Source organism: Lotus japonicus, chromosome 4, assembly GCF_012489685.1.
Source record: "Lotus japonicus ecotype B-129 chromosome 4, LjGifu_v1.2".
Classification (NCBI taxonomy): domain Eukaryota; kingdom Viridiplantae; phylum Streptophyta; class Magnoliopsida; order Fabales; family Fabaceae; genus Lotus; species Lotus japonicus.
Window position 1 is genome coordinate 66,318,838 of NC_080044.1, and position 13,707 is coordinate 66,332,544.

Below are 13,707 nucleotides of genomic sequence, written 5' to 3' on the forward strand. Positions count from 1 at the left end.
GGGGCGGATCCAGACCTTGAATATCAGTGAGGCTAAACATAAAAGCAATCATAGACTAAAAGAAAAATATTATAGATAAAACCATGAGAGAAAGTTTCTCATGGAAATAGAAGAGTTTACATTATAGTCCAAGAGTTTACAATGAAAATCGTCTACTATCCATTATTTGAAAATGTGCTAAAATAACATCATTGTCAATTGTTCCAAGAACATCTCTTTCTATAAAAGTTACAAGACGATCATTTAACCATTGATCACCCATTTTGTTACATAACTGACTCTTCACAAACTTCATAGCTGAAAACACACGTTCCACACTTGCAGTAGTGATAAGTGCCAAATTTACCTGATTTTCTATATTAATTTGGGTACTTATCTGTTCTAAATGTGTAAGTTATCTTTCAAATTATCCCTCAAATAGGTTAATTTAGTAAGTAGATAGTTTATATATAGATATTATGTAAGATATGTTAGTTTTATCATTTAGACTCTTTGGTTTTTATTGTAGGAGAAAAGTCAAGAAGATCCAACTATTTGAAGATCAAAAGGGGCTAAAAATATTGAAGTTCGCTTAAGCCAAAAGTTGGCTTGCTTAAGCCAAACTACATGGCAGTAGCAGTGGCAGATATATTGAACTTCGCTTAAGCCAAATGTTTTCTCGCTTAAGCCAAATTACATGGCAGTAGCAGTGGTTCTGGAAGACAATTCGGCTTAAGCGAGAAATGGTCTCGCTTAAGCCAAAGACCTTACCTGAACGTGAAGAAACTTGCTCGCTTAAGCGACACCTTTATCAGCTTAAGCGAGATTGCTGTCCTGTTTTATAAAAAGCTCGACCAAATCAGAATTTAATGATCTCTTGACATATTTGGTACCTCTTAGAGAGAAAATTGCATAGAGAAGAAGGAAAGGAACTTTGGGAGCTTTGATCCACCATCCATCGTGCTGGAGACACACCGAGGACGGCACGGGTCACCGCTTTCACCTTAGTTTCCTCTTGTAAGCTTTGTAAGAAATCCATGGATATGGGTTGCTAAGTTTCTTTGTTGGATTTGGATGTAGCCTTTAACTATGACTTGTTCTTCTTGATTTCTATATGAAAATATCGTTTCTATTACATGATTCAATGGTTTTCTCTTGTTCTTAATGCTATGTTTTAGTTTGCGCACCTAGAACATATCGCTTGATTCGGCGTAAGAGCGGAAGCTACAACATCTAGAGTCCGACCTAGAGTTAACCATCTAATAAATCTAATTGCTAGGAATAGAGTTAGGTTTGTTAGTCCCTTAAACATCTGAGCTTAAAGATAACTTAGCTTTTCTATGCATGTGAGGAATCAATGTTTAGGAAAGTAAGTTATAGATATCCACTCATGTGAGCAATCAATGAAGTAGGGTAGAAATGGTGTAGATGAATCATGGATAGGAATGAATATTCATATAGAATCATAGGACACTAATAGTTAAACGGTGAACTCCAATTCCAACAGCTTTTTCTCTTGATATCAATCGTTTTACTTTCGCTTTGTTTAATTTGAATGTGTTTTGGTCACCGAAACAATTATCAACCTTTTGAAAATCTATTGCTTGGGTAATTTTACTAAAGAACGACATTTGTGTTAGCAATTCCCTGCGGATACGACAAAACCCTATGCTAAACTACAATTGAATCTTGAGGATTTTGAAAGTAGTATCGGTGTAGAAAAAATCTTTCAACAAGTAGCTACCGGCAAGACTAAAGCCAACTTCAGAAGCTTATAAACTATATCAAATGTGTTGCACCTTTTTGTTTCCACAAGTTTTGCACAAAGATCTGAAAGTCCTCTTAACTTTGCAAATTTTGGATCACTTCGAACATTTCTAACATAATTCTGAAGCTGATGTTGCACTACCACTTCCGGCACATCAACAAAATCATTTGCATAAAGTTCAACCATCCTCAATAATTTTTTCACATCAAAAGCTTCAAAAGATGATGAGGGATTCAAGCATGAAACACATTGTAAAAGTTTAGTATTCTCTTCATCAAACCTAGCATTGAGCTCATGCAACTGCAAATCTAAAACACTAAATAAACAATCATGCTTATAATGATGCAAATTAGAAACACTAGAAGTGATAGCATGTCGTCTAGGTTTCTTCCCTTGCACAAACGGTGCATCCAAATCAGGCACATCAATATCATGCTTATTGCAAATTTTCATAACCTTAGATATAAGTTCTTCCCATCCATCATTCCTCATTTCTTGCAATTCTTCTTTGGTGGCTTGGACAAGTGATAAAGCATTCAAAAGATCTTGATCACGCTTTTGTAGTGCTTCACTTAAATCATTTGTAAATCCTAAAATCTCAACCATCATGTATAACATGAAAATAAAATCAAAGGATTGAAGCACTTCTAGCAAAAGCACTGTTTCACCATGTTTTTCAAATGACGGATCTTTCTCGACTTCTTCAAGTACCTCAATAATGGCACCATATAAAGTCATCAATCTAGTGAGAGTCCTAAAGTGGGAACCCCAACGAGTGTCACCCGCTCTAGCAATAGACGATTCTTGATTTAATCCACTACCAGTCTCTATCTCACCCTCTTCAAGCAATTTAGCAAATTGAGATACTTGTTTGTCCCGAAGCAACTCTTGCCTCTTGTTAGAAGACCGTATGAAAGTAACAAGCATATTGACCTTCCCGAAAAATCCACTAACATCTTTGTGAGTCTTAGCACATGCAACAAGTGCCAATTGAAGTTGATGGGCAAAACAATGCACATAATAAGCGGATGGAGTTTCATTTTGAATTAAAGTTCTCAAACCACCAAATTTACCTCGCATATTGCTAGCTCCATCATATCCTTACCCCCTTATGCTAGATAAACTCAAGCCATTAATAGACAATAACTTCTCAAGTGCCTCCTTAAGCGACTTAGCACTTGTTTCTTTAACACTAACAATCCCAAGAAACCTTTCTTTTACCAAGCCTTCACTATTAACATAGCGAATAACAACATCCATTTGTTCTTTACCAGCAACATCACCGGATTCATCAATCAAAACACAAAAAACATCATCCGCAATATCACATACAATTTGTTTAGTTATTTCACATGCACAAGCAGCAGCAAGATCCTTTTGAATCTTAGGGGCAGTCATAAAGTTATTTCCCGGAGCACAATCTATTACATTAGCTATCTCTGGGTTAATTTCCTTTAGAGTGTCCACCAACTCAAGAAATGGCCCCTTAAATAAAGAGTTAAAGGACTCGTCACTCCCTCTAAATGGCATACCACACCTCAAAAGAAACTTAGTAGCTATAAGAGATGTGTTGACACGAACATGATATTCAGAACTCATTTGTTTAGTTTGATTAACAAGTGCAGCCTCAATACTTTGCTTTGGGTTCATGAGATCGTAACTCTTAAGCACACAATCACGATGAGTATTGGAAGAAGTAGCATGACTACCCAATCTATGAGAATTCTTCCAATCACCAAACCCCTCTGTCACAAAGTGATCTCCCCCATATTTATAGACATTCTTAAACAAGAAACATGGCAAACAAAATGCTAGGTCCTTAGATTCACTATAATCAATCCAATCATACCAATCAAACCAATTTTTGCAAAATCTACGTCTTTTATTACCTTGATAAGTCCAAGGATAAAGAAAATTGTCAGGAGGTTGATGACGGCCTATTTTTAAATAAGCTTTCCTTACCTCATTTTGGATGTTGGGATGATAGCTTGAAATTGGAGGCCTAATTCCTGGATCTGTTTCCAACAATTCATAATCAACAATTTTAATACCCTCACTTGGAGTTTCCGATGCGTCTAGATTTGCCGAAGAAGAAGTAGTTTTGTCTCTTGAAAGCACAGGAAAAAATTTCTTCATCCTATAAAGAGATAATGAAATCATCAAAAACCAAAATAACATAGCAACAATTTACATTAGATGTGATCAATAATGGAATGATAGCTATATTATGTTACATTCCATCTCATCTTATTTTATTTCATTACAACTATAGCAACAATTTGCCAAAACAACACCTTGCAAAAGTCCAGCAAATTACTTAAACCAACAATAACAAGAGTCCAACAATCCTGCCAGTTCTACAATAATGAAAGAGATCCCACATTATATTCATCCATGTAGAAAACAAATTCAACATAACATTCATACATCCCCTGCAACTGTACGTTGATTATGGGAGTGTTTAATTCAAACTTCATATAAAGTAACTGCAGAAATATGGCATTCACATATTAGTCCGTTCATTATATTGGAACCAAATTTAGGCATAAAATTAATGTGGACAAAATCAGGTAGATTCAGTGTGTAATTCAATTTCAAGCTACACAAGGAAAAACAACTGTCACTTGTAATTGAAGTCCATATATAGTCTGCAAGGAACAGAAAATAGCACCCACACCAGTTGAGAAAACATCTCATATCAGGAACAAAAATCACACCCCCAAAACCAACACCAAAACCATCAGAAATGCAAAACAAACACCAACCATCAGACCCCCAAAACCAGCAAGGAACGAAATGCAAGACAAACCTCAAACATAATCACACCCCCAAAACCAACACCAACCATCAGACAAGTAGATGTCCAACAAGAATTCAGAAAACCCTTTTCCACATATCAATTTCAATTTCCACATATCAATTTCAATTTCCTCAAACCCTAGAACAAGAATCCAAATCCCAAACCCTTTGAGTGACTGAGAGTGAGAGACTGAGAGCATTACCTTTTGAGTTTTGACTTTGAGTGAGTGACTGAGAGTGAGAGCTTCAATCAGTTGAGAGGGAGAGGCACTGTCATTGTTGGTTCGTTGGAGAGCACTGAGCTTCGTTGTTGGTTCGTTGGAGTCTTGGAGCACAGGAAGAGGCACGAACGAGGAACGAGAGAGAGATCCAGAGGCGTGCGCCGCCGCCGTGCGGCCGTGAATTGACAGAGAGAGGCGGAGGCGTGACTCGCCGTCGCGTGAGAGAACAGAGTGAGACTGAGAACAGAGAAGAAGCGTGCGTGTTTGAGAACTGGTGATAGAAAACAAATAATTTTTTTTTTAACCATATAATTTTAAAAAAAAAAAAAACAATAAAAACCGGTGTGGCCAATGCCACACCTGGCCCCTTAGTGGGTCCGCCCCTGGTACGTACATGACCTTCCTTCCTTTTGAAATGCAAAATGCTCCCAAGCAGGATCCGTTTTCCCACGAACATTAGCAGCGTTTTCCTCCGCTTCTTGTGTCCCAACAACATTATGAGAAGCATCAAACGGAGCAGTATCTCTTCCATCATTCTACAATTAAACGGTCATCATATTCATATTCATAAACAGTAAGAGAATTGAGAAATCAAACCCTATGGAAATCAAATAAAGAAAATGGTTGAAAAGAGAAAAGAAAAATCAGTTTGGTCGTTTGGAAGAAGAAGAAGAACCTGTTGAGTGGTAGCCATGTTTGAACTTTGAACCGAGTTTGCTCTGTTCCTCACTTACTATGTTTGAACTCTGAAACACCCTGCTGTTGATTGAGGGCCGCCGCCGCCGCAGGGACCACCGCCGTCGGATTCCGCCGCCGCAGGGAGGGTCAAGGTCGGCGCTCAAGAGGAGAAGGGTTCCAGACTTTCAGTCACGTTCACGTTGCTCTGTTTCACGGTTTCGTTCTTCTCAACTTCTCACGTTTTCTTCGTTCTCTGCCTTTCTATTTTCCTTTTTTTTTTCAAAAATAATTCAAAACGCAGTCGTTTTGTTTTTTTAAGCGGTTTGACCCGGTTTTTCTCCAAAACGGCGTCGTTTTAACGTTTCCGTGCAGAACCGGGAATAACCGGCCTAACCGCGGTTTTTTCCGGTTTGGCCGGTTCAGGACCGGTTGCACCGGTTTAACCCCAGTTGGAACTACAGACGGTTTTCCTTATGCTCCGGACCGGCACTGTGCCCGGTTCCCGGTCGAACCGGTCGAACCGGCCGGTCCGGTCCGATTTTCAGAACCTTGGTAAATACCCACAAAAATTAGCAAGTATGGGTACTATAGTACCTAACACGTCCTATACCCGCTTATGTGTAACTTATATGTCTGGAAATTTTTCATATCTAGAAATAAAATTTTTAAAACTTCTACCAAACCTGAGAATGTTACATTTCGGAGAAGAGAATGCTTTGAGATGAAACAAAAATTAATTATCATTAATGTGTTGTAAGTGCTTTAACATCTTTATCTTTATAAAGTTGGAAATATTCTTCTGGAAAAAAAAATTTGAAAACCTAATTAAAAAAATTAAGAAATTAGTATGATCAATATGTCTCTTATGGGGATAGTGTCCTATGGTCTATGGCTATGGATTCCCTGTGCTTCTCTCCTATTTGGTGAAGTAACTTCTTCTGAAGGGAGAGTTTATCCTAATACATAATTCCTATTTGGGTACCTCTAAGTTTTTAAGGACTCTAGATAACCCTTGTTGGCTTGCTGCAATTTCGAGTCTAATGGAAGGACCACATGAGGTTGAGTTGGGAGGAGATGGATTGGGCGGTTCTATATTGGAGTTGAAGCTTGAGAACCTGAAAGTCTGGGTGTCTGCTAAATTCCTTGTAGGTTCAGCTACATGTCTTTGGCATGGAAAATGGTGAAGCACGACTGAGTTCAAAGTTTGGAGGTGACAATGGTGATTGGATGGCATGATGTTAGTCTATGATGGTGGACGAAGGAGGCTTGGCGGCCCGATGTAGAGATTGTGTGAGGGTTGGTTTGTTGTGGTGATTTTGTGGCTTCTGATTTCATTAGGGTTTTGAGGCTACAGGGTGTTGTGTGATGCTTTAATTTGGCAAATGCAAATACCCTAGCGACGACTTCCTTACCACGAAGGTTGCTCGTGTTGGGGTTGAGAAACGAGGTTGCAAGCTGATGTAGAAGAATAGGGGATATACGTAATTTCACAATTAAATTTCCACACTTATCGACACATATCCTATTTTTATATGTATGTTAGATAGCGCTCTCATTTCTATGTTAAGTTTATGCGTGAGTGAAATTGATATGACAATTATTATTTTCAGAAAAGATTTATCTTCACACCACATATTCACTTCCACCTAATAAGAGATACGATGAGAAGATAAAGAAGTAAATGATATAACAGGAAAATAAAAAAGTGATAGAAAAAGAAAATGAGTGAAAATGACATGGAATAGAGATATGTTTGGAAAAATGTTTTCTTACGTTTTCTTTTCTTGTACTTCTAAGAGAAATTAAGGGTGTTTTTGCATTGAAAATAAGGAAAGAAACTATGGAGTTTGCCTTAAAAGCAACTTAAAAGTACTTGAGAAAGTTATGTGTGAATATATAAGACTTTCCATAGGAATAGAAGGAGTATTGTATTGTCATTAATTATTCTTAATTCCTAAAATGTAAAATGGGGAAAACTCTTGAAAGAGGACATGAGTGGAATTAAGATGATTGGTTAGGCTATGGTAGGAAAGAAGAAGAGGACAGAGGTTGCTTGCGCAAATCTAGCTAACCCTGGCTTCTGGGGCAACCAGTAGAGAAGAAAAGGATTTGAGATTTGAAGGAGCTTAAGCCAAGCCAAACCAAACCAAAAGAACTAGCATATCTCACTCACTCCCATTCCCATGTCCAAACCAACAACCAACCGTACACTAAAAAGCACACACACCAACCAACCAACCAAAACCAACCATTCATTTTTTCTCCTCATTTTCTTTCTTTCTTGACTAACCCCTACATTATGTTTGTTTGGTCAGACACAAAACCGCAGCACTAGTGGGACACAACAACAGCAAATGCGCACACCTTGATTCACTTCAAACATCGACAACTCTTGCCTTCTCCCCACACTACATTATGCACCACCCATCTTTCACTTCACTTTGACCCTTCTGCACCATCATCTCTTCCTTCCACTCTGTCTCCAACTATCAAACTTTCGCTTACCCATTTCTTCTTTTTTTTCTGTGATGGTACGATTGTGGCCGTGCCGTTGGTTCTGGTGGCAGAAACAGCTCAATCATGAGAAGCAGCAGCTAAGTATGGTGAAGAAGCCTCTGGCTCTGGCTTCCACCGCAGCTTATAGGATCGAAGACAGGTTCGTTTCTTACAGAGGAATGCAAATGGGTCTGCTTGAAGAGCCAGTGTCTGTGTTCTTTGTGTGTTGAATGTGATGCTAGTAGTGGCAGTGATATTGGCTAAACGGCTCAATCTGTTGTTAGCTTAGTGATAGATTAATCGAATTGCATTTTATTTTTATTTGTTTACTTGCTCTCTGTTTGTTAATTACCAATGTTAATATGCAAGGAGTGTTCAGTGTTATTGGTTTGATTTCTTGTGATCTTAATAGTCTTGATGAGTGATGTTTGGATTTGGTAATTTCTTTTTCAACTTTCCTGAGTCATGAATTGAAGGCCATTTTCCTGGGAAAGCAAAGAAGTAGACGTTTCTTTGGTTTGAGCTTTGGGTTGCTACATTTTGCAGTAAATGGGGATGCACCTAACCCTGTAGGATTTTGGGTCAGTGATGCTTTAAATTTTGGGGGTCCCTTTAAGGTACACACTCCAGACCCTTCAACATCCAAACACTGTTTTATTACCGTTTCAAATTCATGTCAGTCTAAGCTTCTGTCTCTATTACAAAAATTTAGTATTGAATTTTCTGGGGCTACATGGGGCTTCGTGAAATTAAATAGGGAGCTAGAAAGGGAGCTCATTCAAAATAGATCACTAGGCTCAACTCACAGAATTCACCTTATTTTATGCCTATAAAGTTTGAACCTAATGAAAAATTGAAAATCTGTATTTACAATGTGCTAAACTGACTTTATAATCCACAAAGTGTCTCTAATAACCAATTATTAAAAAGAAACTTAAGCTCTCGGATAAGGAAGATAAAATGATTGATTATATTCTTAATTAACACACCCTCCTCAGTTTACTTGATGTTGAAGTGTGAATAATATGCTGACTCATGCTGAAATTCAAGTTTTTATTACTCTCTCCGTCCCTAATTATAAGCTAAAGTTGGAACTTTTTTTTTGTCACTAAATATAAGCTAAACTTGCAAAAGCTAAATTTCTTTCCATATTTACCCTTGAATTTATTGATTTTACAATTCCAACATTTTGAAATTAAAACCCACTTTTATATTCTCTTTCCTCCTACTACCCAACTAACTCTTTTAATGTTACACTTTGCCTTTTGAACTCTTAGTCTTCTGTACTAAACTTATGGAGAATGGACCTGCTTAATAAATTCACATCTTTCACTCCCTCGAGGGAGTATTATTCTTTTTTTCTCCCCTGTGCTTTGCAAGTTATCCTTTTTTCATAGGCAATGGAGAAAAAATTCTTTGAAGCTTCAATGGATAAGAAAACTCCATATGAAATTCTTGAAGACTTGAGTGGAGAGGTTGTTGCAGATTCATTGGATGAATTTGAGGTAGATACAAAAATGGGTTTCTACAAAATTCTCAAGGATGACAAAGTTGAAGCTTCAATGGAGAAGAAAACTGAATATGGAATTCTTGAAGACTTAAGTGGAGAGGTTGTTGCAGATTCATTGGATGAATATGAAGAAGATACAAAAATGGGTTTCTACAAAATTCTCAAGGATGAAAAAGCTTCTGTTTCTTCATCATTTGGGTCTCTTTCCGGTGTTTCTTCCACCTCATTGTCATTTGTTTCTTCAACCACAACCTCCTCTGTTTCATGAACACATTTTTCACTGTCTGAGCTCACTGACTGATTCAAGTCCATATTGAACCTATCATTTGTATCTCCTTCTACAGTGTCTTGAATTTCTTCATTTTCTGGGAGCAATTGGATGTTCATGCCAAAACTAGCCTCTATTTGGTTGTTATCCAGTTCTTCTTCCACAACCTCTTCTATGTCATGAACAGAATCTTCATTATCTGAGCACCATGATTTGTTCAAATCAAATTGCAAATTTCTTTTTCTCACATCTATTTCTCTCTCCATTGTTAGCAGGACTAAAATGCTTCTAATGTAAATCCATGTTCTTTTTATATTGTTTGTGTCTCACACATTTGGTGGGAGGTGAAAATTTGGGGGGAATTGAAAATTTGATTGTTTTATTTCAAAATTCGGAATTTCATTCTCTTAAAAATTTGAACATCACTCAACGTTGAAGCATTTGGTGGGAGATGAAAATTTAGGGGGAATTAAAACTTTCACTGTTTTAATTCAAATCCAAATCCAGAATTTAATTGTTCTCAGAAATTGGATACGTTTCACCCATTGATCTTCTTCTTTTTTTCTAAAGCATCCATATTGATAGCTTCAAGTTCTCGTTCTCTAATTTCAGTGGGATGGCAATAAATTGATAGTGGAGCACCATTAAGTATAATGATTAGAAAGTTTTGTCTTAAATAGGGGTAAAGATGGAAGGTTGTACCATTTTGTCAAAAACCAATGCATCAATTATGGTTTTCTTAATAAGTGTGATTTTTAAAAGTTTAGCTTATAATTAGGGACGGAGGGAGTACTATAAGATGATAGATCTAATTCCAATACAGTTGGTAGATAGTTATACTCCTTAAACATTTAATTCATTTCTTAGGTATTGTGTATAGATAGTACAGTAATTATATTTCTAAATGATCATCTCTCAGGATCACCTCATTTGAAAATACTCTCATGTTTTATATGGAGTTTTTGTGTCTATCTTTTCATATGTATTAAATGTGCCAAATAGGTGAGAGCATGTGAATGTTTACGAGAGTAACTTCTGAATTGTAAAATTAATTTTGAGAAGAAAAACCGATGCGGCAAACATGTTATAAAATTTGTCTCAACTTGTTCTTGGAATTTCGTTTTCGATTTTAGAATTATGTAGTGGTTCTATGCTACTTGTTAAGACTGAAAATTTTGGTTTTTTAATATGGATTGTCTAATCGATGTTGTGGCGTTATGGGTGAGGTGACAATCCAACAGCACTAGTAGGGTCTTGGGTTGCAAAATACTGAAACTGCCAGTGCAAAGGACCTGTGTTGAGCACAATCATAGAGTAGTTTTTCTTTTTTCTTCTATGGGGAAGTAATTGGGAAGAAAAACAAAAACAGTGACAAAGACAAAGAAAGTTGAGTTAAGAGTGACGATTGCCTCTATTTGCAAGTGTCCTATCAATTGTGCTCCCAAGCACCTTTTTTTTGTTTTGAATCCTTGAAGTTTTAGTATTCACGTGAAAGTGTTCAGAGCACCATTAAAAGGAATAAAGGGGAAAAGAAAGAAGAAGAACATGATTCTTCCAATTGCTTTCACGATGGATCCTAAGGATTTTATCAAACCATTTTACTGTTCTGTCCACCGATTTAGCATGTTTGCTTCCAGCCTTCCATGGCATTAGAATCACTTTGGGCTCAAAGTTGTCTTATTTGTTTGGTTTGAAGTTCGCTAAATGTAAACGTGATTTCACATATTTCAAGTTGTTAATGGAGAATTTCAATATTCTCACATTGAATTTAAGTAAATTGGAAAAGTACGACTTTGTCACGTCGAGTTAATGTAAATCTAAGTTTAATGAAAATTCAATCACCCATTTACTTGGTTTTGCAATGGAAACCCTTATAATCAATTCTTGTAAAATAAAATTAATTATGGATAAAAATATTGATGTTTACGAGTCATTTTGAGCATTGAGGCTCATAATAAATTCGGGTAGAAACTAGGTATAGTAGCTTTTATGCTAAACATAATAGAATTGTGAGGTGTTACGACTAAAATTTCATAATGTTATGTTACCAAAATCACTTTTTACAAATGTATTTAAATATATATTACTTCACTTTCAACTTTTTATTAGAACTTAGAGCGACAATAATCGAACTTTGGAGCACTTAGGTGAAAGCAATCGAACTATAAATGTCTTATACTAAGTAAAGAGAAACAATATTCTAAAGAAAAGATAATACAAAGAATTGCAATAGGTTTATATGATTTATACTATTATTTCTAATGGATCATTACACACTTTTTGACTCTTAATACTTTCGGTTGAAGAAAAATCACAAATTAAAGTGAGGTAAGCAAGTAAGCAACCCGAGTCCCCGAAGGATAGCTCAAGTGGTAAGAGCTAGGGACATAAGGGTGGGGTGAGGGTGAAGGGTCCCGGGTTCGAACCCGAATGAGAGATTAATTTACTAACATTTCTAACCACTAACATTTGTCTGTAAAATAAAAGTAAGCATCCCGTGAATTTACTCAAAATATATAGTTTTTTGCTCATCAATACACAAAATAGATAGCTGTGTGAATCTTTTAACCTTTGGTCTAAATAATAAAGAAGCATAGTTCGATTGTAAGGATATAAATGGGTAGGGTCGGTTGCATGAACTCATTGAAATTTTATTGTACTTCGTACATAGCCTTCACAATGAGCTCACCTCCTGCTTCTCTTTTTGCTTCCGTATTGGACTTGAAATGAAGATCAATGTTGTCTGAGCAAACTTGATATATATTTGGTGTCAGGTGAGACCATGTGACTTGAAGAGGAAAAAAACAGACAGATGAAATGGAAGTGAGCTTTGGCAGTGTTTTTATTTAAGCAATGCGTGTATTAAAAACAAGGGGGGAAAGCAACCTTTAGTTTAATGTGCTAATCTAGGTCATTTAGTATATGGTCACACAATATAAACCCTAGCAGCCACGACATTCAATCAACATAGATATTTTCTAGTGATTTTAAATCGCCACTACTATGGGCATTGTCACAAAAATAACTATGGGAAACTAAATTGTGCAATCCATAATGAAAAATACATTACAAAATTCAGATTTTGGAAAATCACATAGGTCAACTGAATATTGACATTTGACACTATACTGGATTTAGAAATCATTTTCCTTTAGTATATGTACTTGTTCTTATTAAATGTGAAACCAGTTTAAATTTTCAATTAGAACAAGTAATTTTTCCCCTTGAGAAGTAGAACAAGTCTTTTTTTTATGGTACACTATATTCCTTTCAAGTTTTTATTACATCTTTGATTTCAACAATAAACTACCTTGTTTATAATTTGGACAAGGGTTGTGTGGTGATAACTTGAAAGCAGTGTTTTAAAACCTGGCTCGGACCGTCTGGTCCGACCGGTTGGATCGAAACTCGGTCACCTGATCGGTCCGAGCCGCACATCGTATCGGACTTGCAAGCGGCTCGGTAAGAATCGGCTTGACTCGGCCGATTCAATGGTCAAACCGATGACTCGGCCGGTTTTTTGTTGAACCGACGAGTCACCAATTTCATTTTTTATTTTTATTTTTTCGTTTTTTTTGTCAACTCATATTCTTTATATAACATTTAATTTTTATTATAATTTTTTAATATACACCGAGTCAAGCATTCGAACCACTGACTCACCGGTCCGACCAGTGACTCATTAACTCAGGACCCCTACCGAGTCGATCACCGAGCCGAGTTTTAAAACACTACTTGAAAGTAACAAAACTATAATCAGTGCTAATAAATAATTTGTTTATATGAACCGTTGAATATATTAATCTTGTTATTAAAGTTGCGTTCCCATGATTAATTTATAATGTATTTCAAAAAAAAAAATTATAATGCTCAATTATTGAACAAGTGAATCGTAATTTTTTTTTTTAATTTCAAAAAAGAATCGTAATTTTTTTCTTTTTTTTGGACAAGTAATTTTTTCCTTTTTTTTTTTGTTAAAAGTAATTTT

General features: G+C 36.3%; 1 pseudogene; it reads right to left on the reverse strand.

Annotated features, from left to right (window-relative positions):
* Positions 1-71: 71 nt before the first annotated feature.
* On the reverse strand, positions 72-3,907 carry LOC130714689 (uncharacterized; annotated as a pseudogene).
* Positions 3,908-13,707: the final 9,800 nt, after the last annotated feature.